The sequence below is a fragment of the Harpia harpyja genome, chromosome 9 (genome assembly GCF_026419915.1).
Source record: "Harpia harpyja isolate bHarHar1 chromosome 9, bHarHar1 primary haplotype, whole genome shotgun sequence".
Lineage (NCBI taxonomy): Eukaryota > Metazoa > Chordata > Aves > Accipitriformes > Accipitridae > Harpia > Harpia harpyja.
Genome location: NC_068948.1, coordinates 46,121,783 through 46,144,907, shown reverse-complemented (window position 1 = coordinate 46,144,907; position 23,125 = coordinate 46,121,783). Strand labels below are relative to the sequence as shown.

The window sequence follows — 23,125 nt, the reverse complement described above, 5'->3', positions numbered from 1 at the left end:
CATAATATTTACAGCAGTGACATAGGACTGGAAGGGATACTGAGAAACACCAAGGTGACATCCAGAGTACCCACACCAGCTCTGACACCGACTTGTCAAAAACCCTTTCTTTAAAATGCTGCTTCCAGATGTTCGTGTTCTAGGACTCACATATTTTGTAAGCAGAGAGATATTCTCAACACCCATTTTCTTGCTCCAAACTGAAGGGATTGCCTCTGCCCCCTGCAGACACAAGGAAGAAACAGCCACCTTCCTCCTATGCAAAAACCAGTGTATTGGAAAGCACCTGTCACATCTTCATAATCTGCTTCCGTTTTTTTTTTTTTTAAATAAAATGTGATTCTTTCATGCTTCCTAGATTGCTGGGTGTTCCTCACAACTCTCCAGATGCCTTCTCTCTTTTTAAACTACGATGCCCAAAAAAACCACACATATTCCCCTACACAAGCGTGAAGTAAAATGTGTCTTGAATATAATACCTACCTTAAAACAGCCAAAACCAATACTAATACTTTTTTTCTGCAGTACTTTGCACCCGGCTTTACTACATTTCATCTTATTGATATCAGACCACTCACCAATTTCCAAACCTCTTCTGTTCCTCTTCTCCCTTCCAGGAAAAGCCATTCACACCATGCCTACACGGCAAGAAAACTCTCAAGACTTTCAAAAGGAAAACACACTTAAGCATTTTAAACCTTATCCTGCCAACTAGGTAACACTATACCTTCTCTCTTGTTCTGTGCATCAATGGAAGATTTATTTATGGGGTAAAAAGGAAAGAAAAAAAGCCTGTAAAACATAATGGCATCTTTGCTTCTCTGGGTTTTAGACTTTCTCATTCCTCTTCTCTCTGCAAGGAATTAATCTTGCTATAAGCTTTTTCATAAAAACACTTAAACACCACCAGTTCCTCACCCCTGCGACCTGTTTTTGCATCTCTGCACCGACACAGAACGCCACAGGACACGCTCACAGCAGTTTCTGTCAGCCCTGCGCCGACCGGACCAACACAGGGAATATTGCAGCAGTGCCCAGCTCCTGCCGCAGCCCACCCGGCCGGGGGGATGCCCCTCGCTCCCCTCTCCCTGCCGCAGGGATGTATCGCCCATCCCAGGTAGCCACGGAGAGCCTTCCCGCTGCCTGCTCCCTTTCCTACGGCTCATCCGCAGAGGACCCGGTTCCATCTGCCGGAGCCTGAACCTCCAGCCTTGAAATCCCAGGAGCAGGGCACAACGGGATACGGCTGCAACGTCTCCGCATCCTGCGACTTTCTGCTTCTGTTCCCATCCCCTCTGGTTCTTCTGCGGCTGTCGTTCCCTCTGGGTTGAACGGGCCAGGGTGCCCTACACACCCGAACCCCACAAATGAGGGCACCACTGATGCAGCTCACACTCAGCATCACAACCATCCCAGGAAAGGTCATTTTTGCTAATAATTCGGTTCTAGAAAAGCAAAACAGCATCTAAGTAGCAGGGTCAAACCACATGGTCCCTTGGTTAAGCCATTTCTACCCACACCACGCTGGCTCCGATGCCATCAGCTGGAAGGAACAGGCACACAGGTACCTTCTTCACTGGTGACGAGCGCGGGGAGGACTGCAGCTTCGCACACCAATAATTGACATCTCAAATCCTCTCTCCGCATTCCCTTCTGCTGCATTTAGTTTTCCATCATTGCATTCACTCGCTGGCAGTAAGTCAGCACCAGCCTGGCAGCACACAGCTCAGCAGACATCTCTGTGGACCAAATCCCCTCAGCCCCATCTCGTCCCCACGTACCTATTTTTTTTTTAAATGGTCAATTGGTTCGTGAGCAGAGTCAGAGAATCCAAAGCTGAACCTCTCCCCCGCAGAAAAAATGCCATTTAGGGAAAGACACACTCACCGCTCCATCTGACCTCCCAGCCCCGCCGTGTGTGCATACTGTGCAGCAAAAGACAGTAGAATTACAGCTGATTATTACTGGCGGTATTTTCTTTCCTAATAGAGAAGAATTTCAACCTCTGGATATCACCAGGATAACAACATGTGCAGGGACAGAGCAGTTTAAGACCCAACTCACCACCCCCAGGCTGCAAATCTCAAACCAGGGACGCCCAGAAGCAAAACCACGTAACTTGTCTAAGGTCGCACAGAAAGGTTGTCTCCAGAGAAACAAATCCCTGAAGGCTTTTCATTAGCTTTGCCCAACAATCGGCTTTTTCTTTACATTTTGCTCCTGCCTTCATTTATTTTATTGCACTCAAAAAGCACTACTGGAGTGAGAGAAAACACCCACGGGCTCCACCTTGTTTACAGTGAATCCCGCGGTGGGTTTGTATGCTACAAAAATCTTTAATGAAGAATATGCAATTCACCCTCGAGATGGAAATAAATGGAATAATCAAAATAACCTTCTTCTAGTGTAAACAGACAGTTGAAACAGCTAACACGTGGATCTTTCATTAACACGCTGGCGGTTCTGCTCACTGACAGCTCAACTGAGGCTGCTCTTTGGCACTGTAGGTCACAGCATCCCTCGAGAGGCACCACAGACTGTTGTTTAAAAAAAAAAAACACATGCATTTTATACACAACTTGTCTGTATTTATGTTTGTTTAGCTGGATTCCGCTCTTTGCATTGCTCCCATCAAGGGACGCAGGAACAACTTGCAAAGAAAGAGAGCTCCACAGATGGAATTCCAATGTGCAAAGAAAAGCTACCAAAAAATCCACAGAAATGATACAAAAAGGACACTAAGTTTGAGCTATTACATTGCCATTTGTCCTTCACAATGTGAAAACCTAACCAAAATTTGTCTTGTTCAAGTATTTTGGCTTGATACAATACATGTTCCAAAATCTACAGGATTTTGCATCCCGTGCAGCTACGCTGCCCCACGTACGTCAGTACCCATCAACAGCATGCAAGCTTCTTTACTAGCTTCTAGAAACACGTCAGAACATTTTTTTTTCCACGGTAACTTTAAATTTGACATCAAAAAGCAAGACACTCCGGGAACGCAGCAATCACCCCCACCTTTCACTACAGCATCAAACTACCACCCACTCGCCGAGAAACAAAAACAAAAAAATGATAGTTTGCATTCAAACCATCATTTTGCTTTTAAACAACCTGTCCCACACATGAAACTGCAATCAAGAAAATCCAGGTTTATTATAACTCTGAATGTTTGATCAAACACTTACTGCTCTTTGCTCTTAAATCGCAGTATCAGGAAAACACACCTTGCTATTAGCTAGATAAACACAGAATAAAAGATTAGTAATCAACTTTTTTTTTTTCCCCTTTCTTTTCAGAAATCTGGCCCCTCATCAATACAGACCTACACGTCCTGTAGTTCTTTTAATGACGTCACAATGCAATGTCTCTTTTTACCTCATTTGCAATTTTTTACCAAAGCAGTGCATCGTCAAGCCTCAGGAATACTAAAATTAGATATCACACAATGCTTGGAAAAAATCAAGACTAAGGGACAAGGCTGAGCAGGGGGGATTTCTGCAGCCGGCACCTCCCCAGTTGCTCCAACCGGCTCTTCGAAGCCAGAGCAGCCACGCAGCCAAAAACAACCTGAAAAGCGAATTACAGCTGCCTGAGCCCACCTGCCACACCACTGCCGCCTCCGGCGGGTTTCGCTGGCTGGAGCAGACATCAGATTCCTGTGGGAATCCCTCAGGAGCCATGTCTTGGTGCCCGTGGGGACAGGTTGGTGGCCCCTCCACACAGCTCCGACCCCTCGCTATCTCGGGGTAACTCGGCCCCACAGCAATGGTGGGAGCCCGGGGCCTCACGGCAGGGTTGGAAATGATGCGTGCAGCGTATCAGCCCTCCACCCCTTCTGTTTTGGGGCTGCTTCAGGTAAAATCCTGGGTCTTTTCCAAAGCTTTCCACTGAACTGATTCCCTTCTCTGCTGCTCGTGTGAGAGCAGAAAACTAAATGAATATACTCACGTCAAGAACAGCACTGAGCTCACCGACGCCTCTGGTCCCCCTGCACCTGGCTCAGCATCGCTACGATCAATCCCCCGTCGCATTTGTTTCCACGGTCTGCAAAGCAACAACCCTCGAGCTCCCTAAGCTGGAAACTTCCGAGGAGCAGGATGGGCGCGCGCTCAGCCAGGACCGCAGCGTCCCCGGGGACCACGCGAGCTGCATGGAACCTGGGGCAACCCCCAGCCCGCCGCAGCGTTAAAGACGATCGCTTTCGACCTTCGGCAACCTGACTTTGTTATTTAATGACTCCATATACAACTTCAATAGCTACCCACGTTTGCATGCGTTGCATCGCTGTAGGTGTGCGAAGTGCAGGGGGGAAGCGATGCCAAAGGGAAGGTATGAACCTGGAAAAGCAAAGGCAAAGTCAAAACCACTGAAGCTCTGGAAAGCAGGTCCGCAGCGCCTCGGTTTCACACACCCTCCTGCCCCAGGCTAAGCTGCTTCACCAAGCGACGGTACAAGCAAGAACAAAAAAATTCTCTCACAGCTGCCACATAGTTCATTGCACTTCAAAGTTACAACACGGAGATGCTTTCCCGAGACCCGCCGGGGCGGTCAGGAGCAGCACAAGCATGACACGCGACAGGGCAGTCCCGCACCGCGCCGCGGTCCCACCATGCCAAGACCTCACCGCGGTCCCACCACCACCCCATGCCACGCTGCTCGCTCAGCAGAGCAGTGTCTTTGCTCTTGGACCACTCTCCTCTGTCACACAGCCCATCTCCATGCTCGGCATGACTCATTAAGCAGGAATCAGAAGTTACCAAGCTTTACTAACACCCACAGCTTCTCATTTTCCCCATTCTTCAGACTGGTTCAGTCTCCGTTGCCCACACCAGCAGCTAACACAACATATCCAACCGTTCGGGTATTTTAGAACCTAGAGAGCCTGAAGGGGTGTTACGAGGCTTAGGCAGGAGCTCGACGCTATGGTCCGCTACCACAGCTCCTTTTTTCCAGTATTATTCACAAAGAAAACACATTATGTATGTTAAAAACAGTGCAGGAACATTTGCAATGACTTGTGTGCCATTAGGAAGTGGGGAAAAAAGACATTAAATGAACTGATTTAAATAACCCTTCTCTGACGTGCTCTAAAGAGGGTAACTTCTCATTCTCACATCCTAAAAGACATGCAAACAGTAGCCCAGGGTGGACAACACAGTAGCCTCTGGTCCACGCTAAGACAGTCCACACGCAGATTTTGGACGGAGCTGGCCATGATCTTTGCAGACAAAGTCCTTCATACAAACACTGCCATTGACCTCATGCAGAAAGACTTGGTCTTGATTATTCCCCTTCCACTCAGAGGTTTAGAAAGGAGTAGAGGGAATAAGGCATACTGAGATAAGCATCTTTATACTGACACAAATCACATGCAGGGGAAGCTGAAGCATATAAATAAATACACTGGATAAAAATAACACGACGAACATCAGCACCAACTTTGGTCAGTGGCCAAGACTGGCCAGAAGACCCTCTCAGCCACGCAAATTGCCATCTCGGGTCTCCTGTGAGCGCTTCTGATCGATAACCTCGTGGCTGATGCTATTATTCCACTATGTTTCCAATCCAAGACCTTTGAGGGGACCTGAATTTGTAGCAGTGGAAAAAAAACAAACAAACAAAAAAAACCTTTTTCAAAATGAAAGGGACTTTCTCAACATGAGGTGGAATAAAAAGGTACACATCCATTTTTTCCTCTTGCTGTTTGATTAATTTCTTTTAGTCAGTTTCTTGACATAGTTATTCTGCAGGTTTCTCAACTGCCTGTCAAAAACCATCAGTAGGTCCTTTCTGGCTCTGCTGCCAGGTCCGACTGTGCCATCTACTCAGGTGGAGACTTCAGTTCTCCACCTTCTCAACCCTGTGTACATCAGAAACAGCTGCTGTACCACAACAGGAATTTTATTACTCAGCTCTAGAAAGAACTGACTTTACCTGTGACTTCAACAAAATACAAACTATTAGCTAAACTCAGTTTTAGGTACCAACACTTAACTGCTAACTGGTACTAACTAGAGATAGCGACCAATTAGCAGCCAGTGGTTTGAACAGGTCTGTCCAAGATGATACTCCTCCTTACCAGTGGCTCTGTACAGTCTGCACAGAGCCCAGCCAGACCCACTGAAAACAGACAAAGGATGGGATCTACCAGCCCTGCTTCAGGCATTGGAAAGCGAGATGTTTAAAGCGTGAACCAGCCACATACGATCCCTTTACAGCTAGGAAAGCCAGGGACCTCCACTGGGACACTCCTTCCACCCTTGGGAGGATGGAAGGAGTCTCCTCCATCACCTCTGGCAATGCCTTTTCTCCCTAGTGACTATAAAGTAAAAGCCAAGATCCTGGCCCAAATCAGGGGACACCTGAAGCCTCACTCGGAAGTGAGATGGAAGTTTTAGGGGGTAGCTGAGCCCGCTTCCGAGTCGTCGCCAGCATCACCACCACGACACAAGCGTCACAACAGGAGAACTGCACTAGTACAGGCACAATAAGGAGCACGCAGAGCAGATGGGACTGGGAGTCACCAAACTATGGAAATTAAATGCCCCAATGCCACTTTTACCCAGCCCATTTCCAACGCGGACTTTGCCAGAAGGCCCCTGAACAGAAAACGGGCTGGTGCTGCCCGAGAGAGCAGGTACGAGGGCCACGGGCAGCTCCCATCGTCACACTGCGCTGTCACGCCTGGCTCTGCCGGGACAACAGGCATGAGGGCTCCCAGATGAGGCAGAGGCTGCTTAATCCAGCACTGTCATAAAAATGAGGAATGACAACAGCCTCAGTGGAAGCTACAAGCATCTTGGCTTAAACAACTCTTCTCACAACCCCCAGCGTTACACGTAGTCTTGCCTGTAAGCCCTCCACGTGGACTGGGACCCTGGAGCCCTTCCTCATCTTCCCACGAATGCCCTGAGGCATCGATGAGGAAATGCCTGCAGACAATTCCAAGAGACTGCCGGGCTCAACCGCGTCCTGCTGGACCATCCGGACACGCTGGGCCACCTCGCTCTCGCGGAAGAAGTTGGTTCATCGGGGAGCACATCTGTCCTGCAGCCGGATGCTGGAGAGCAGAGGCAGAAGGGCAAATAGACTTTTTCCCCCCCCTTCCTTTTTTAAAGCAAGACATTAATCCTCCAGCATCTTTTGTTTGGGCTGCTTACTAACAAGATGCTAAGCAGTGAAACGGGGTAGGAAAATGCTTCTCTGGGTCAAGGCTCCCCAATTTCATGCAGTGCAGGCAGGCAGGGAGGGAAGAAGCCACTTGCTGAGCTGACTTAAAATGAAAGAGCTACAAAAGGGAGAAGGAGAAGTGAGGTGGCTTAGCTGGGAACCAGCTCCGGCAGATACAGCACCACTGAAAATGAAACCCCCTGGTTCTGTGGAGTCCCAAGAATTACAAGCAATACCATCGAGTTTCAGAACCAGTCACACTTAGATAAACAGAGATAAAATATCCAGCTGCTCTCCACGGAGTCTATGATTCCCTCCGGTCTGCAATTAGATTTAGGCAGGAGACCTCTTCTAATCCTCCCCATGCAGCATCCAGATAACTGGGTGCCCTGTGTCAAACATGCCCCTGGGACCGGCAGGGTTGCCTGCTCCACCTCACCCTCCACAGGAATAAGCTGTACTCATCCGGAGGGAAAATCCTGCCAGTATCTGCCAGAAATAAAAGTACAACCTGCACCATTTCTGGGAAGAAGAAACAACTGCCCGATGGCTGTGGTCACTGACTGGCAGACAGCGTGGCTGCAGGTTAACAGCTCTGAATCTCGGCAGCAGCACAACCAGTTGTGCCCAAGAGAATAACCAACACCACCCAGAGCTCTTCGCAAAGGAGGACGATAAACCTACCCCCATGGCTGGGAAACCTCCTCCTGCAGCACTGAGGAGCCTATTTAGATAGTCTTAACAGCTTTTCTATCCCCTCCATCCTCTCCAAAATCAGTGTCAGCATCTTACACCATCAGGTCCTTCTCTTCTCTGCCTCACTGCTGCTGCTTGTGCCTCTGCTTGCGTCAGAGGGCTCTTTGTGCAGCCTTTCCATCCTCACCCATGTCAGAAGGCGAGTGATTACTAACGCCCAGTGTGCCAAGTCACCGCTGTGCTCCCCTGCTGCTAAATATAACACCTGCTGCTTCCCTCGGTAAGGCTTTGTCAGCAATTTAAGCTCCTATTGGTACATTCGGGGGAGAATCATAAATTGGATTTTTATCATCCTGTCATGCTTTCATTCCTCCTTGTTTTCCCTTAACAACTGGTCCAGCTTTAGCTGTAAATGAATATTTAAGTTTCTAGTGAATGGGTTACTGCCAGAGGGAGAGCTTCTCCCCGAAGAGATTAATTTAAAATTGGCAAGACTCCTTAAAGCTGAATTTTTAGTTGAAGCTACAAATCTAATAACTGAGATCAAAAACCACCGGTTATTCATCTCCATGAACAGCACCCCCACCAATGTAATGGTATTACAGCACCGTAAGAAGTCATTTTACACGGAAAAAGGCAGGCTTCAGCGCTGGATTCGTCTTCGGCGAAGTCTCTGCACCCCAGGCTAACTTTGTGTCTCAGCACTTGTCCCGCAGCACACAGGGCTCGCCTCCAGCACAGCCTCCTGGGGAAGGCTGGACCCGGGTCCAGTGCTCAAATCGCTTCACGCTCATCCCAGGACAGGGGTCCTACTGGACAGGCTGGTGAGCCACTGGGAAGGTGCTCCCAGGGACCCTGGGGTGGGTCAGGCAGAGTTCCCTTCCCCAGGGAGGGGAAGAGGGACCCGCAGGCACTTCAGGTGTTGCAGGTCACCACCTCCTTTCACTACAACATCCCCTTCGGTGGGGAAAACACTCATAAATCACCAGATCTGTCACCTTACCTATACACAGAAGATCAGACGTAGGCTTTGCTTCGCACCCAGAGGATGTTCTCCCTTTTTTTTCAAAGGCCAGCAGTGTAGAAGATGTGGATCCAGTGCAACACCACTGAGGCTGCGCTGCTCCAACGGGGATCGGGCTGCCCCTGTTTGGGTCTGCAAGGGCTCCACAAGTAACCAGAAGTCACAGACACCAGCAGCTCAGCGTCCCCGCTGGGTCCTAGGCACAGCCAAGGGACCCCACTGCACTGCTCACCTCCCTCCACCCCTTCTCCATCTAGTCTGTCCACATCCTTGCTCTGTGTGATTATAAAATTGCTAGAGAAAAACTCAAATCAACATAGACATGGCAGAAAAGTCAGGGAGGAGTCCAAACGACAGACTTCAGGAGCATGCATCCCACCCATTCCCAATGTGCTCCTGAAAATCCTAGGTACATTGGGAGCATCTACTTCCACTGCTACAAGAAGACATCTACTCAAACCTTTATGATCACAACTGCAAAGTGTTTTTTATAAGTGCTGTTACTGCCGCTGTCCTCTTTAAACCCCGTCAACCTCCTTCTGTAAAATCCCTTGTAGTTTCATTTCGTATTTCTTTCTCGCTTCATCCTAAACTGCAGCTGAATGCTCTTACAACATTTGCAACAGCCGTATTTCAGTGACAGGAGAAATAGATCATGTCTTGCCTCCGTGGAAGTCTGTGAAGTGCCCCAAGGAGGAAGGTAAGGGCACCAACGCCTCGGCAGCGTGCACAGGCTGCAACACCTTCGTTCACAGCGCACGCGGCTTCACCTCCTCTTAACTGGAGAAATGTTGGTCCTTAACAAGGGGTTTCTGGCAGGAACATCTCACAGCATATTTGTCCTGATCGCTTTAATTAACAGATCAGTCTGTTAATTAGACCCACCACGACTGCAGCAAAACACGCTCTGGCTGAAGACCCTGGGAGTTTCTCCGGTGCCCATCCCAAAATACTAACATTTACCTGGGATGTTATAGAGGAAATGAATCCTTACAAGAAGCTAGCAGCAACCGTGGTGTTTAGCAGAGGAACCATCAGCATGGCAAAGAAACCCTTCCTGGTGACAGGGTCTCTGCAAGACACTTCGGGCAGGTCACCCGTCTTCCTCCTCGGCAGCCCAGGCAGGAGGGGGTTCCCGTAAGCCTGACTCTGCCCTGGTTCCCCCAAAGGCTTTTTCAGACCTTTTAAAGTTGATGTCAGAAAACAAAAGCAGCAAGTTGGGAAGCGCTTGCAAAAAACTTGAAAAGAAAAGCTAAGGAAGCCATACCTGCTGCTTGCTTCAGTACTGCTTATAAGCCAGACACCTTTAAAGGTCCCCAGAATAAAAACAATTCATTATCTCACTGTTCCCTTTGGTGAACTTTATCAGACAGATGCAGTTGGTCTCCTCCCATGACCCACACACCATCCGGACTAATGAAATCGGGCCATGTAAGGACACATGGAGCTTCCTTCCCTAGGCAAGATGAGAGCCACGGCTCTCCCCGACAGCAGATATTCCTGGCTCAGCTCAGTGCTGTGGCCATTCCCTCCCCACTGCCACATGAATTCACAGGCCAAGCTGACATCCCACGATCACGCTCACTTCGGGAGTTTATATTTTAAATATAACACAGGCTATTACCTACCATGAGGCTACCCACAAGAAATACTCATTTTGAAAAAATCAAATACCTAAAGTAAGGAGACAGGATCAACATCAACCCTGCAATTACCATCTGCCCTCCCTGGCTCATTCGCCAGGAGGCAGCTACCAGCATCCACGGAAGCAGAGTCTCCTGCCATGTGTTTATTCAAACGCAGAGTACACACGTTGGGGTCCCTCCACATCCCTGGGGACACGAGTCCACTCTGCACACCAGCTTGCAGGTCCCGTCTCCTTTCCCCACCATCAAGCTGTGCTGGGTTTTTGCCCTGCTGCTGTCTGTTTGCCATCAGGCAATGCCATGACCAGGGAGAGGACACAGCCCCGGAGCCGGCTGCCACCTCCTGCCATCCTCTGGTGGTGGACACACGGTGCACCCCCGGGTGGGACATTTTGGCTTGTGTCAACGCCACAAAGCCCTGCAGAGCACAGAGCCTGGCGCTGCCGGTTGATGCACAGCACCTTAATGCCAACTGCACTTGGCAAAGAGGCAGGGAAAGAAGAGTTACGGACTGCAGCTATAAAGAGAAGCAACTTGCAATCAGAACTATGCAAATGAAGCTGCTGGAATTTCTAATTGCAGATAAAGCCTTTCCTCGGACCGCATGACCTCCAGAGGTGCCACCTAAACTCAGCTCCCATGTGGCTTCGTGCCTCTTCTCTCCCCGCAGGACTGAAGCCACCTGCAAAGGGCTCAGCATCCTGCAAAGCTCCCAGGCAACCTACCCAGCCCCACGGCCGCCCCACCGCCTGCTCCATCCTCAGGCTTTGCTGCCACATGGACAGGGAGAGCCAGCTCGCTGCTCTGCCTCCACCCTCCCGCACCATACGCCAGTGCTCCTCGGGCTGCAAAGCCCCCGGCACTTCTGAGCCATCCCACCTCCAGGGTCGCTCCACAATCAGCTTGGCTAAAGCCCCACTTCCAGCTGCTCCCCAACCAGGGGGGATCCCAGACCCTTCCCAAGGGGTGGGGGACACGATGTGCTCAGCCCAGCGGGGCTGAGACCCCCAGTAGACACCCCCCCGCTGCCTCCCGGCAGCAGCATCCTCCCCTCCACGCATCCCACCTCGTGCCGACGGAGCCAAGGGAGGAGGCTACAAGTTACTATGCAAGAGAGATTCTCCTGAAATAAGATAAAAAGCTGAGCAGAATAAAAGTGGCATTAAATCCTCTTGAAGTTGATCTTCACTGCCTACCGTGACAATTTTAAGTTAAAGACTGCTGAACTCAACAAGAATTATAAATTTCCCAGGCTGGATCCAGGGAAATGCCCCAAAGGAGCATCTGTTGGCGTCAAAGCGGATTTCGGCGCCAGGAGGAGACGAGGCGCTGCAAGAGCACAAAGCACCGCAAGATGCCAGCACAGGCCGGTCAGACGAGCTGTTTCCATCCCGGTTTCTCGGTGCGGCGGATGTTTTGGGGGCACCGTGTGCTGTGAGCAGCCTGAAGCATGCCTGGGCCCAGGGAAAGAACTGAAATGCTGGGGAGAAGAGTAGCAGCTCCTTTCCCACCAGCCCAACCAGAAGAGCTGACTCTCCTGCCCCACTGGAGAACGTTCGAGTAGGGTCTGGCTGCTAAACCCCTCTCTCTTAAGTCATCCTTTAAAGGCCAGTTGCAAAATCAATTATAGGCAAGCAAATATCTTCAGTGCCTTCGACGCTGGGCTCTCTGCAGGGATATCCCTTATGCAAGAGCTGGGGAGCCTGACGGCAAATCCTACCCGGCACCAGGGCTTCGTGGAAGGAGCGTGCCAGGAGAGGGCAACCTGTTCCTGCTGCATGGCCTCGGAGCATGGAGTAAACCACCAACAACCGGTGCATCGCAGCATCCCTGAGCTACGGCAACAGAGAGCAAGGTGATGCTCGGGAATAAAGTACCGCCACAGCCCTCCGGAGGTGGTTTACGAAAACCAGGCGCAAGTAAATGTTGTTTCTGTGGAGTTTCTCATTCCCTTAGGGCCGAGCTGAGGGGTGACAAACCGTTTGGCAGCGCTGGATGAAACACTCTGCAGGGTCCTAAATGACAATAGTGCACTCAGATATCCCCTTCACCTTGTCCTGAGGGACATCAGATATCCCACAGGGACGGGAAGCCACACACGGCTCTCCAGGTACACCGATGCTGTCAGTCCCACCAATTCACTGACCTCTGAATAACAAACGAAACCATTACATCCAGCCTGAAAAAATACAAATTATTTAGCCACAGGAAGAACCACAGAGGGACTCACCATGCCCTGTGAGGGTGGCACGGGCTATTCATACCTCCCACCTCAAGCTCAAATCCAATTCTCCATTCTGTGGACGGGGAGCAGAAGCTGATTTGCTTCCTTAGACACAAACCACACGCCAGAAGGGTTTCCTTCCAGCTGTTCACTCCTTAGTGTAAAACAGCTCTGCCATCTACACTGTTGCCCCGAACCAGCCACCAAAGAGATGCCTTCAGACTTTCTGAAGGGATCAGGTTTCATCTAATGACTCATTTCTAATCAGTAAGAATTGTTATTATTTTCAGAGTTCAAAACTGATTTTCCTCCAACAGGCTTTTTCTGTGCCAGTTTAAAAAAAAAAAAAAAAACAAAACACTTGGGAATTTTAAATGCCTAAAAATAACACCGACATACACTGAACCGATTACATGAGCTGGAAACACTCCCCCTTGGTCCTCCCAACAATATGAAAAATCCCTGTTACATTACTAAAAACTGTATTAAAAACTACCTAGAGGTGAAACTTGCTTGGCTTAAAAATTTAAGTAACAAACATATGTTTTCAAAGGGCAGGAGGAGGCAAAGCCATGCCAGCTGCCTGTTTTCCTTTCCCAGAGCAGTTCTGCCTCCTCTGCCACCATTCCCCAGTGTGACCCAGTCATTATGTGCTGCAGCCGAATGCCAGTGGCAGCTCTGGGAAATCCCAGCAGAGGCCTTATCGGGTGGCAACAAGGGTCAGAAGTCAGGATCTGACCAGATGTCCTCACTTGAGAGTCAGCTTGCTCTTTACCAGATGAGTGCCACGAATTGCCGGGGCCAAGGGGTCGCCCGTGCAGCCCAGCAGCCTGTCGACGGGCTCCCTGCTGCCTTCAGCGTGAGTTATTGGCCATTTACTTTGCTTCTCATTACAGATGCAGGCTCCCTCCCCATCTGTGTCAACTCTAAACGAGCACGCAGCTCATTTGTAGCATCCTCACGTTCAGGATACACCGAACTCAGCAAAATGCTGGTCCCAACCTTACATGGCTCCAGGTTCATAAACAAGCTGCTGTAGGTCGCGGACATCAACCATGCAGACCTAGAGGTGCAACAGCAAGTTAAAATTCGACCCAGGCAGAGCATTAAAATTAGCAATCCACCACTGGTGGTCAGTAACAAGGGACCATCTGCATTGACTTCCATCCCAACTCCAGTTATAAGCTACAAAAATGACAAATCAAGCTAATATTAGCAAGCACAGCAGAGAAGTAATGACACAGATCATCGCTCCCACTTCTGCCACCCATGCAGGAATGGGAATTTTTAAGATCGCAGGAAATATACACAGCACTCCTGGCAAAAGCCAAGGAGAAACTCACCCTCGGTCACAAGCTGAGACTTGCCAGCTGTTTGACTGCACCCGCTCTCCAAAAGACAAGCTGAACGGCAGGATCAGCAGAAGGATGGCTTACCAAGGCCAGCAAAGATGTGAGCTTCTCCGATACAACCTACACTGAGGTATAGCTGTTCACACACATCCAGGTGTTTTGGTGACTGAGTTGTCTGCTTGTTGAACACGAGAGGAAATTTAGGAGCTGAACAGCTGGTTGAACCCATAACAGAGCAACTCCCCACACCAGCACTTTGCAGTCGCTAACTGTAAGGTGAGACTGGCTAAAGGAATAAAGCAGATTGCACACTTAAGCTAAGTCTTGAGGTCCCAGACCGTGCTTTCACCACACCCAAAGCATGGCTAAAGGGACCCGAAGAAGCCCTGGCAGAAGAAACAGCACTGCTTAGGTCTGGTGGTACGTCTCACTGCCCAGCCAAAGCTTTTTGGGTCAGCAAAAGTGCTCCCAGCCCCTGTGAGGCAGGGATACACCTACATCCAGCCAGGCTATTCCCAGTCAGAGCTCAACAGCACCTGAAAGCTTCTTTTAAGGCAGAAAGCATCTTGCCTGCGCAGTCCCAGCCCCATCGCTGGAAGGGTGGAGGGCTGGTGGTAGCCAGGGTTTGGCCGAGAGGGGCACTGCAGACCAGAAGAAATCCTGGGGGCTTTTTGCTCACTCCCCAGGGTTTCTAAGTGCTGAGCCAAGCATTCGGGAATGGGACGTGCATCGGCCACTGCTGCATCCCAGCCCATCACCAGAGACTGCTCTGGACATTACATCTTGTCTTTGCTTTTGCTTAAAGACATTTCTTCCCCCAAAAGCGGCCAGGGTGATAAAACTACAAAAAGCCACCCACACACCAGCTCTGTAGCAAAGCAGTGACCCACAAGCCAGGCAGAGGGCTTCCCTGGCCAGGTCGGAGCTTCCCTGTTTCCAATGGGAAAGGCAGCCAGCTTCTGCTGCAGCAGCCCAAAGCCATCCCACCTCTGCCCTTTCCAGGCAGCACCTTGCACCAGACCAGCAGCACCAGACTCAACCTGGAAACCCAAATACTTGCGATGCCAGCCCCTCCGAAGTCTATCAGAGCAGGGATCCCAGCCACAGCGTGAACAGCCACCGAGAACGCCCAAATTTGCCCCTACGTGATGGCCACATGCAGCATGGTGCCACCCGCCCCTTGGTCACAGCTGCCAGGGGCTGGCTCGCTTCATACCGAGAGCAGCTTTGCTCGCAGACGATGGACACGTTCTATTAAAACAAACCCTATTTCAAAACAGCTCACATGCATGCAAGTTACAAAGGCAAAGGAGCCCAGGTTGCCATCCCATTCTCAGGACACAGTCACACCACCCTGGAGGGACAAAGGACACAAATGACAAGGCAAAAATTTACTTTGAGTTTACACATGAGGAGAAAAAGACAGGAAAGAAAAAAAAAAATAATCAAGAATTTACACAGGTATGAGCAAAAAGATACCGAACCTGGGTTGGGGACAGAAGAGGGACAATGTCAGCTCGTTCCTGCACCCTTTGAGGAAGGGAGAGGAGGCAGCGAGGGGAAGGACAGGGCTGTGCGAGAAGGCAGCTGCTCAAAGCACTCCTACCTCCGCAGGGAGCAGGACCTTCAGCTGCGTCCCCAGCTCCAAGAAGAGATCTCGGGGAGGGGGGGGGATCTGGGCAGGGGCCAAGACCTGTCACCTGCAAGCCCTCATGTCCTGCTTTGCTGAGGGCATCGGAGCTGGCAGCCTCCCAGGGAAGCCCTGTGCTGCAGAAAGCCGCTACCAGAGGTGGGAGAATTGCCTTCCCCAGGTGGAAAGGGCTGGTGCTTCTGGACTGCGGCCACGGCACGGGACGTGGCCTCACTCCAGGGGTCACACCGTGATCTCCCAGCACAAGAGAATCAGATTTAACACACGTTTCTCTTGCAGATGCATCTGCTAACAGAGGCAGGCACCAGTCTGCCAGTTTCTATCTTAGCACAACAAGCAACAGCAGCCCTCCGCTTCCCACTACCGATACCAAACTGCTCCGAGGACCCCGGCTGCACCGAGGTTTTCAAACCAGCCTCTGACAAGTCCTCATTCAAAAGGATAAAAACAACAACATTAATGCAAACTGAAGCTACTGCCTCCGTTCTTCCGCAGTTACTGTTTAAAACCGGTCAACATCATATGGAGCAAAGCCGGAGGGATCAGGCGATTAATCCCCCCCACAATGGGGCACAGGATTTGACCCAAGCCGTGGGTGGCCGCATACTGCTCTTTCTGGGTTTCAGCACTTACGTGGCATCAGTTTTTAAGCCAGAGAGCAGCCAGCGCTGGCTCCCAGGGTGTGCTCTGGTCTCTGCCCACCCAGCTCTTTACAGGGATTAACGCAGGGGCAACAGCTCCTCATTTCCTTCACACACTTGAAACGACACAGGGAAAGAGACTGGACACACAGATAAAGCAAAACTTTTATCCACAGCAAGCAAAGGATGGGACCCTTCAAAGGCTGTTTCAAACCCTGGCGAAGTAACTAAGTGCTACTTGTCATTCTCCAAGTGAAGTAATTAAACACGAGTTAAGGTAAAACATGGACACAGCTTCCCAGGTTTTATTCATTTTTTTTTTTCCTTTGCAGTCTTGACAAGCGACCTGGATAAATTGTTTTGTCAAAAAATTTGTGGAAGTGATGAAATCAAATGGAAGCAACAAAAAAAAAAAAGCCACCAAGCATTAGACAAAGGAAACATTTATTTACAAGCAGCTGAAAAACATGAAGTGATGGAAATAGCACTTACTGAAGCCATGCACTCACATGCAGCAAATAGTAGCATTTGTCCAGAGTGCAGGGTGAGAGGTCAATAAATAATTGAGGAAAAAACACAGATTTTAAAGAAACACAGAAGATGGACACAGGAGAAAATAAAACAGTAACAAGAGACACAGCACTTTTTAAAACAAGAACAGATTTGTAGTAGATACAAACATGGCAAAATAGAAAGTGTTCTGTCACCGTTTTTCCTTGATACTTATCAATTCAAGGAGTAGCACAACCCTCACCAGAGATATTTATCCCTCTCTGATTTTTGCTGGTGAAGCATTAGCTCTTCAAGTCGCCAAGGGGAGAACAGAGCTGGTCCCTATTGCTACAATGGGCTACTTTAGCCCCCTAATTTTACCTAACCTCCCAGCTCCTACGGCCACGATGCAGGACCAAGTAAGGACCAAGAAGGATTTTTCCTCCCCGTGTACTTGCACCAAACTCCTTCTACATCAGCTCAGACAAAAAATAGCCTCTTCCTTCACTGCACCCATGCCAGGTCCCCCTTGCACAACCCTGCCAGCTTTGCAGAGGAAAGAATGGGCCCAAACGGCTGGTGTGGCTGCACGGAGCACAGCTGCACCAGCAGACTTCAGCAGACTTGAAAAATATTTGCAAGCCACCAAGGCAGCATCTCTCACCCCAACACCAGCTGCAGGCAGAGGGCATTCTGCACGGGAGCCACAGCAGCATTAACAGATTTGTAGCCTAAAAAGGAATAAAGTGGGTTATAATCTAACAGCAATGCTTGTCTATACTTTGAAAGAAAGAAAAAAAAAATCAGAAAAAAAAAATCAAAGGTTTCCTTTAAGATCACCATGAAAACAACCTTTTGCTCAAAAAATTCTATAAATCACAGCGTTAGTGACATCTCACAGACCCAAAGTTTGCTGTGTTCACACCCAGCATCTCAGGTCTTCAATGCCAACAGATATCCTCGTGCCACACATCCCAGCCCCCCTCCTTCCGAGCACCCACAAGGGAGCAGAGGCTCCTGCCCACCACTGCCTCGCTCCTGCTGCGGCAGCCGTTAACAAAACCCTCGCCCCCTTCCCTCCTCTGCACAGTCACGTTCAATTATTTATTTTCAGGGGGTTTATTAACGCAGCCTCACTTGTAACACTGACTACACAGGAGTCCAAAAGGCTCCAAAAAGCAGCTGCACAGAGACAAGGCAGCAGGCTCTGTCACTGCCACGGAGCACAGCTCACCGCACGCAGCCTACTTAAGCGCCAACTCCTGCAGCTGTATTTTAGGAGCCCTAAAATGCGCTTCATGAGTTCGTGCCACGGGTCTGCCAAAAGCGTAAAAGTGCAGGGCAACTGCTCGGAAAGCGAAGCACCAGGCTCCCCCCTTCCTCCTGCTCCCCCAGGCAGCAGCAGACGCCAACAGAGGCGGTGGGGACATACCTGTGCTGTCGGGCAGGTGTAAGAGCACGTCCTGCAGAAGCAGTGGAGAGCACCGTGAGCTGGGACATCATTTTCCATCCTACTTCTGAACCCCGCTTGTACACCACGTGTTTGCAACGCTAACGCGTACTGCTTCCCCAATACAGCTCCAGACCCGATTGTGGGGGGTTTTTTGAAATTATAAGATCATCTTGGAGCATTTTTCCAGTCTTTCCCTCACCTTTAGCCACTGCTGTTGCACGATAAACCCTCTTCCATCAACACCACGCCAGCTGTGAGCGAGCAGCCACGTGGCACATGCGGCAGCACAGCTCCTTCGCTCACTCCGGAGGACGAGGCTGCAGCAGCGGAGATGGCCTATATACTGCAGTCTCCGCTGAGCTCCCTGCTGTGATGTTTAGTTTGCGATGTTACGTAAGTAACATTTTCTGTGTTCCTTTGCTATAAATGATTATCACGGATTACATCTGCAATAGTATAATATACAACACAGTATAGGCACGTGGGAAACAAGGGAAAGATCAGCACCAAATCGAGGAGGTAAGCATATTTCTTGGGTAACTCTATCCCAACATGCAAGTAAAGTGGAAAACAGTAACAGGCGAATTAAAAACAGATTAGCAAAAAAAAAAAAAAAAAGGGGGGGGGGGGATTCCTGGCTTGTGAAATACTGGAAAATCCTGAAGATTCCTCCCATCCTCCTCATGTTTGCATTGCCAGGCAGCAGCCGGAAGAAGGGAGCAGTTAGAGGCCGTGCAGATCTCAGACTGTTTATAGCCCTTTTCAGCTGAATGTCCATTAACAGGACCTCATCAGCTGCACATATTGAGACAACGTGATTAAGTATTTGTCCCCCTGGGCCTCCCATCTCAAGGCCTGCAAACTTCTCCGGTTGAGGAAAAATTCCCAGGCTGATCAGACACACTCTAAAAGCAACAAAACCAGGAAGCCACTTTTTGTTTTTTTTCCTCCCTTCCCGACGCCTGAATTTCCAAGAACATGCCAGATACATGTTCAGACCATTTTAACCACCTGTATTTAAAAAGAAGTCAACACTTCATAACCCTCCACGTTTAGGGCAATTGCCAATAGTCCCGTCGCCTATGAAACCCCAAGCACTCAGCCGCAGCAGATGTGGAGGACCACGGCCATCTTCTGCACATCCAAGCCCCAGAGCTCTTCCCTTGCCTCGCAGAGCCCTTCCACTCCCCGTGAGATGCCTAGGAACCTCATCCCATCACACTGCATGACAGCTAGGGATGCATCTTGCCCCAAACTTACAACATGCTTGTGGCAAGGCAAAGGCTTGTGAAATGAGGAAGGGAGTCACAGGAGACTGTGCCTGCACCGTGCCACCGATGCGGCTTTGACAGCGAAACCCGTGGGTGCTACACCAGCCAGATTGCGGAGGGGGCTGGAGAAGTAAGGATTGCTTGCAATGTCTCTTCCCCAAGGAGTAGTGAAGGCAAAAGGTTAGGAGATCAAAAGCAGCAGCCCAGAGAGGACAGAAGTCCACCAGACCCACTTGAGATGGCTCCTGTAGCCCACTGGCCCCATTTCCACAGCAGCCAGCAGAAAGTTTCGTGCTCTGATGTCCTCCAAACGCACCCTGCATCCAACCCTGGGCATCAGGCCCCATCAGAGGCAAGGCTGATGACTAGCATAATTACTCCTAAGCGAGCCTAACATAACCCTATTGCAGAGAGAATAAATGCTCAGAAATAAGATCAGTATCAAGCCTTGCAATTCCATTAGTGACATTCACAGTTAGCGCAGTTACCCCCAAGAAAGGGCTGAAACAGCCAGCGGGATTACAGTCTTTTTCTGGATACCACTAGAAAGACACAAAGGACCAACAAGGACTTTTCAGAGCCTATAAAAAAATATATATATATGGAAAAACCCAAAGGCTTGGTACCACTGTGAAGCCCTCAAGGAAATCCTGCTGTTTTTGAAAGAGGGGGACTGGCTGAAACTCTCCAAAGTTTGAAAAACTCCATTTTGACACAGTAATAAACCCTTTCAGCAGCATCTAAGAGCAGGCACAACTCCAGCTGTCCCTCCTCTGCACCACCTCAACTTACAGGGGGTTCGCACACCCCGCACCCATGGTGTGTCACAGCATCCCTTTGGCTGCAGCAGGAGAAGCTAAAGTGTTGACTGTGGCTCACTGGTGGCGGCTGAGATGGAGCAACCCATCCCAACTGCAATTTAACAGGGAAACAGGAGAGACAGAGCATCCTGCCAACTGCAGAAGGGAACACAAGTGAGCAGCAGAAGGCACTGAAAAGAGTCAGGAATCATTAGGAGTGGGAAATCCAAGCAAATGGCTCCATCTCAGCAGCACTGTCAATTATATTTTCCATGGCAGCAGCTCCTGGCACAGTTAACGGCAGCCAGCTATCCTGGGAAAATCAGGACTCCGAGGATCAAAAAGACAATTAGAAGAGCAAGGTAACTGAGTGCTGGCAGCAAGTGCCTCTCCAAGCACAAGCCCTATGAACAGAGGGGAAAACAGTTCACAACAGGATGAAGAAACATCACAAGGAGGACGGGAGAAGGGAGCACTTTTGTAAAAAGTGCTGGAAATAGCAAGGACTGTTGCAGCAAACAACAAGCTGGCATCGAGGGCATATGGACAACAACAACGGGGATTGTCCGGCCCTGCCACAACTAGAGCAGAAGCACAAGCCAGGGCCACCTGGCCAGGAGCTTGCTGCGAGGAAAGGGGGGAAGCAACAACGGGATAATTCACAGAGAGGGGCAGGGAAGGTTGCAGATGCTTTGCAGTATCACATTCCCAAGTCAAAATGTCTTTTGCAAACAAACCCCTTACTTGGAAAGAGGAAAAAACCAGCCAAAATACATCAAGCAACAAAACTGACATTATCACTAGAGCAATTAAAGGGAAAGCTAAGGAATAACTAATTATGGATCCTTTTTAATACTGCTACAAAGGCACTACAACTGGCTCTAGCACGCTGAAGCAGAACCACTTGCTGGCAGCCTGCTTACGTGAGCTGCAGCCCTGAGAGCTGCACCTTGGCTCTCACCCACCGAACCACACACCTAACTTGCAGGGGGATCACCAGCCTCTAAAGCAGCCTGATTTCTCTCCAGAGTTATATTTTCTGCTGCAGCAGAAACTCATTCCAGCAGCCAGAGCAGAAGGCAACACCAGCACTAACAACCCTCTCCTCCTTCCCTCTTCACACCGCTCGAAGCTCCCGCTCTCCTACAGTTTACAAATGAGCCCCTGTAAAGCTGCTTTTGATCGCTCCCCATTTGCTAAGAAGAAAACAATTTATTAAGGCAGTAAGAATAACCAGGCAACCCAAGCAGTTAACCCCCATTATCCCAAACCCCAGACCCACACCACACACAGCCATGCCAGGGTGTTGGTCTCAAACTGAATCCTCCCCTGGGTGACACAACCCCGAGAGGCTAAAAACGCCACGTGAAGCCCAGCAGGCCCAACCGAGAGATTTCGGGGAGCATCGCTCCAGCGGCAGCCTCGCACAAGGTCAGACTGAACACTCAGGCAGCTTCGTCTCTTCTCTAGCCAGCAAATCGTAACTAGTATTTCAGAAGTAGGATAAAGGGACAGGGCACATGCAGTAGTTTTTCTGGGCATAGCTTTAAGGACCTCCTGGGTTGCACTTTGCATACAGAAAGTTACAGCTTGTATCCATGAGTGATGAAATTGTGCCCAAATCTGTTCAATCTCTCTGGATTTTCTGGCTTCCCACAGCGAGTGCCACCATTTAATTTTGTGTTCTACAAAATATTAATTATTCCTGCTTCATTTAAACCTGTGACCTGATAACTTCCTCCTTGTTACTGTTACAAGCAATTGCCCCCACCTTTTCCTGCAGCATTTACTATCTTCCACACAGAACCTTCAGCTGTCATTCTTCCAGACGGAAAATTTACTTTCCATCATCCACTTTCCCTTGGTGGAGGAGGCTTTATTTGTCTGGTTAATCTTGTGCCTATTTGGTTTTTGGGGTTTAAGTTCTGCTGAAAAATTTGTGAGCTGGTGTGATGAGAGCCAGACCCTCTCCAGGGGACAAGCATCACAGCTGCACATGGAGCAAACCTACATTTTCTCTTCTGCTCTTTTTGTAGCGATTCCCAGCTCTGTTGCTGCACTGACATCTCGAGCCCCAACCTTGGCGCGAGGCGCTGGATGCCTTTGGGGGAGGTTGGCAGGTGAGTTGGTCTTGACGCAGACATGAGCACTGACCTATCCAATTAACTCCTGCTTTTTTATTACCATGAACACCAAAAACGCCTTCAGTCAGCCTGAAATCTGCACTGGTTCAGGCAACAACCTGAATCACAGCATTGATTTCATCCTCTCTCCTCCCAGGAACCCCCGAGCAGGGGGTCAAAAGAAGTCACCAACTCCCTCACCTCTCCAATCAATCACCAAGCAGCCCAAGTTCATTTTGGGAAGTTTTCCAACACAATACCTAGTGTTTAAAATACCAGCGACAGACTTCTACCCTCCCCTTGCAGGCTTTTCTAAAGACCCCCTCATCACATAGCCAAGAAAATAATTCTCATATATTCACCAGTCATATAATTAATTCCTGTATCTCATGATACTGCCCTAAAAAGAAAGGATATTTTCACTGCCATAAAAAAGGTATATTAAACAGAGTCATCAAATACTTTTAAGTTCACAACCTCCAAGCGACGACTGCAGAGAGAAGACAGAGCATAAGGAGCAGATAAAAGCATTTCGTTGTCACCGCTGCCACTCTACGAAGTTGAAGTTGTCAAGAG

The 23,125-nt window shown here is 49.5% G+C and overlaps 1 protein-coding gene across 4 annotated transcripts in view; it reads right to left on the bottom strand.

The window, feature by feature from the left end:
• Positions 1-23,125, bottom strand: part of OSBP2 (oxysterol binding protein 2) — a 125,594-nt gene that overhangs the window by 67,953 nt on the left and 34,516 nt on the right. The gene's annotated exons all lie outside the window — the stretch shown is intronic.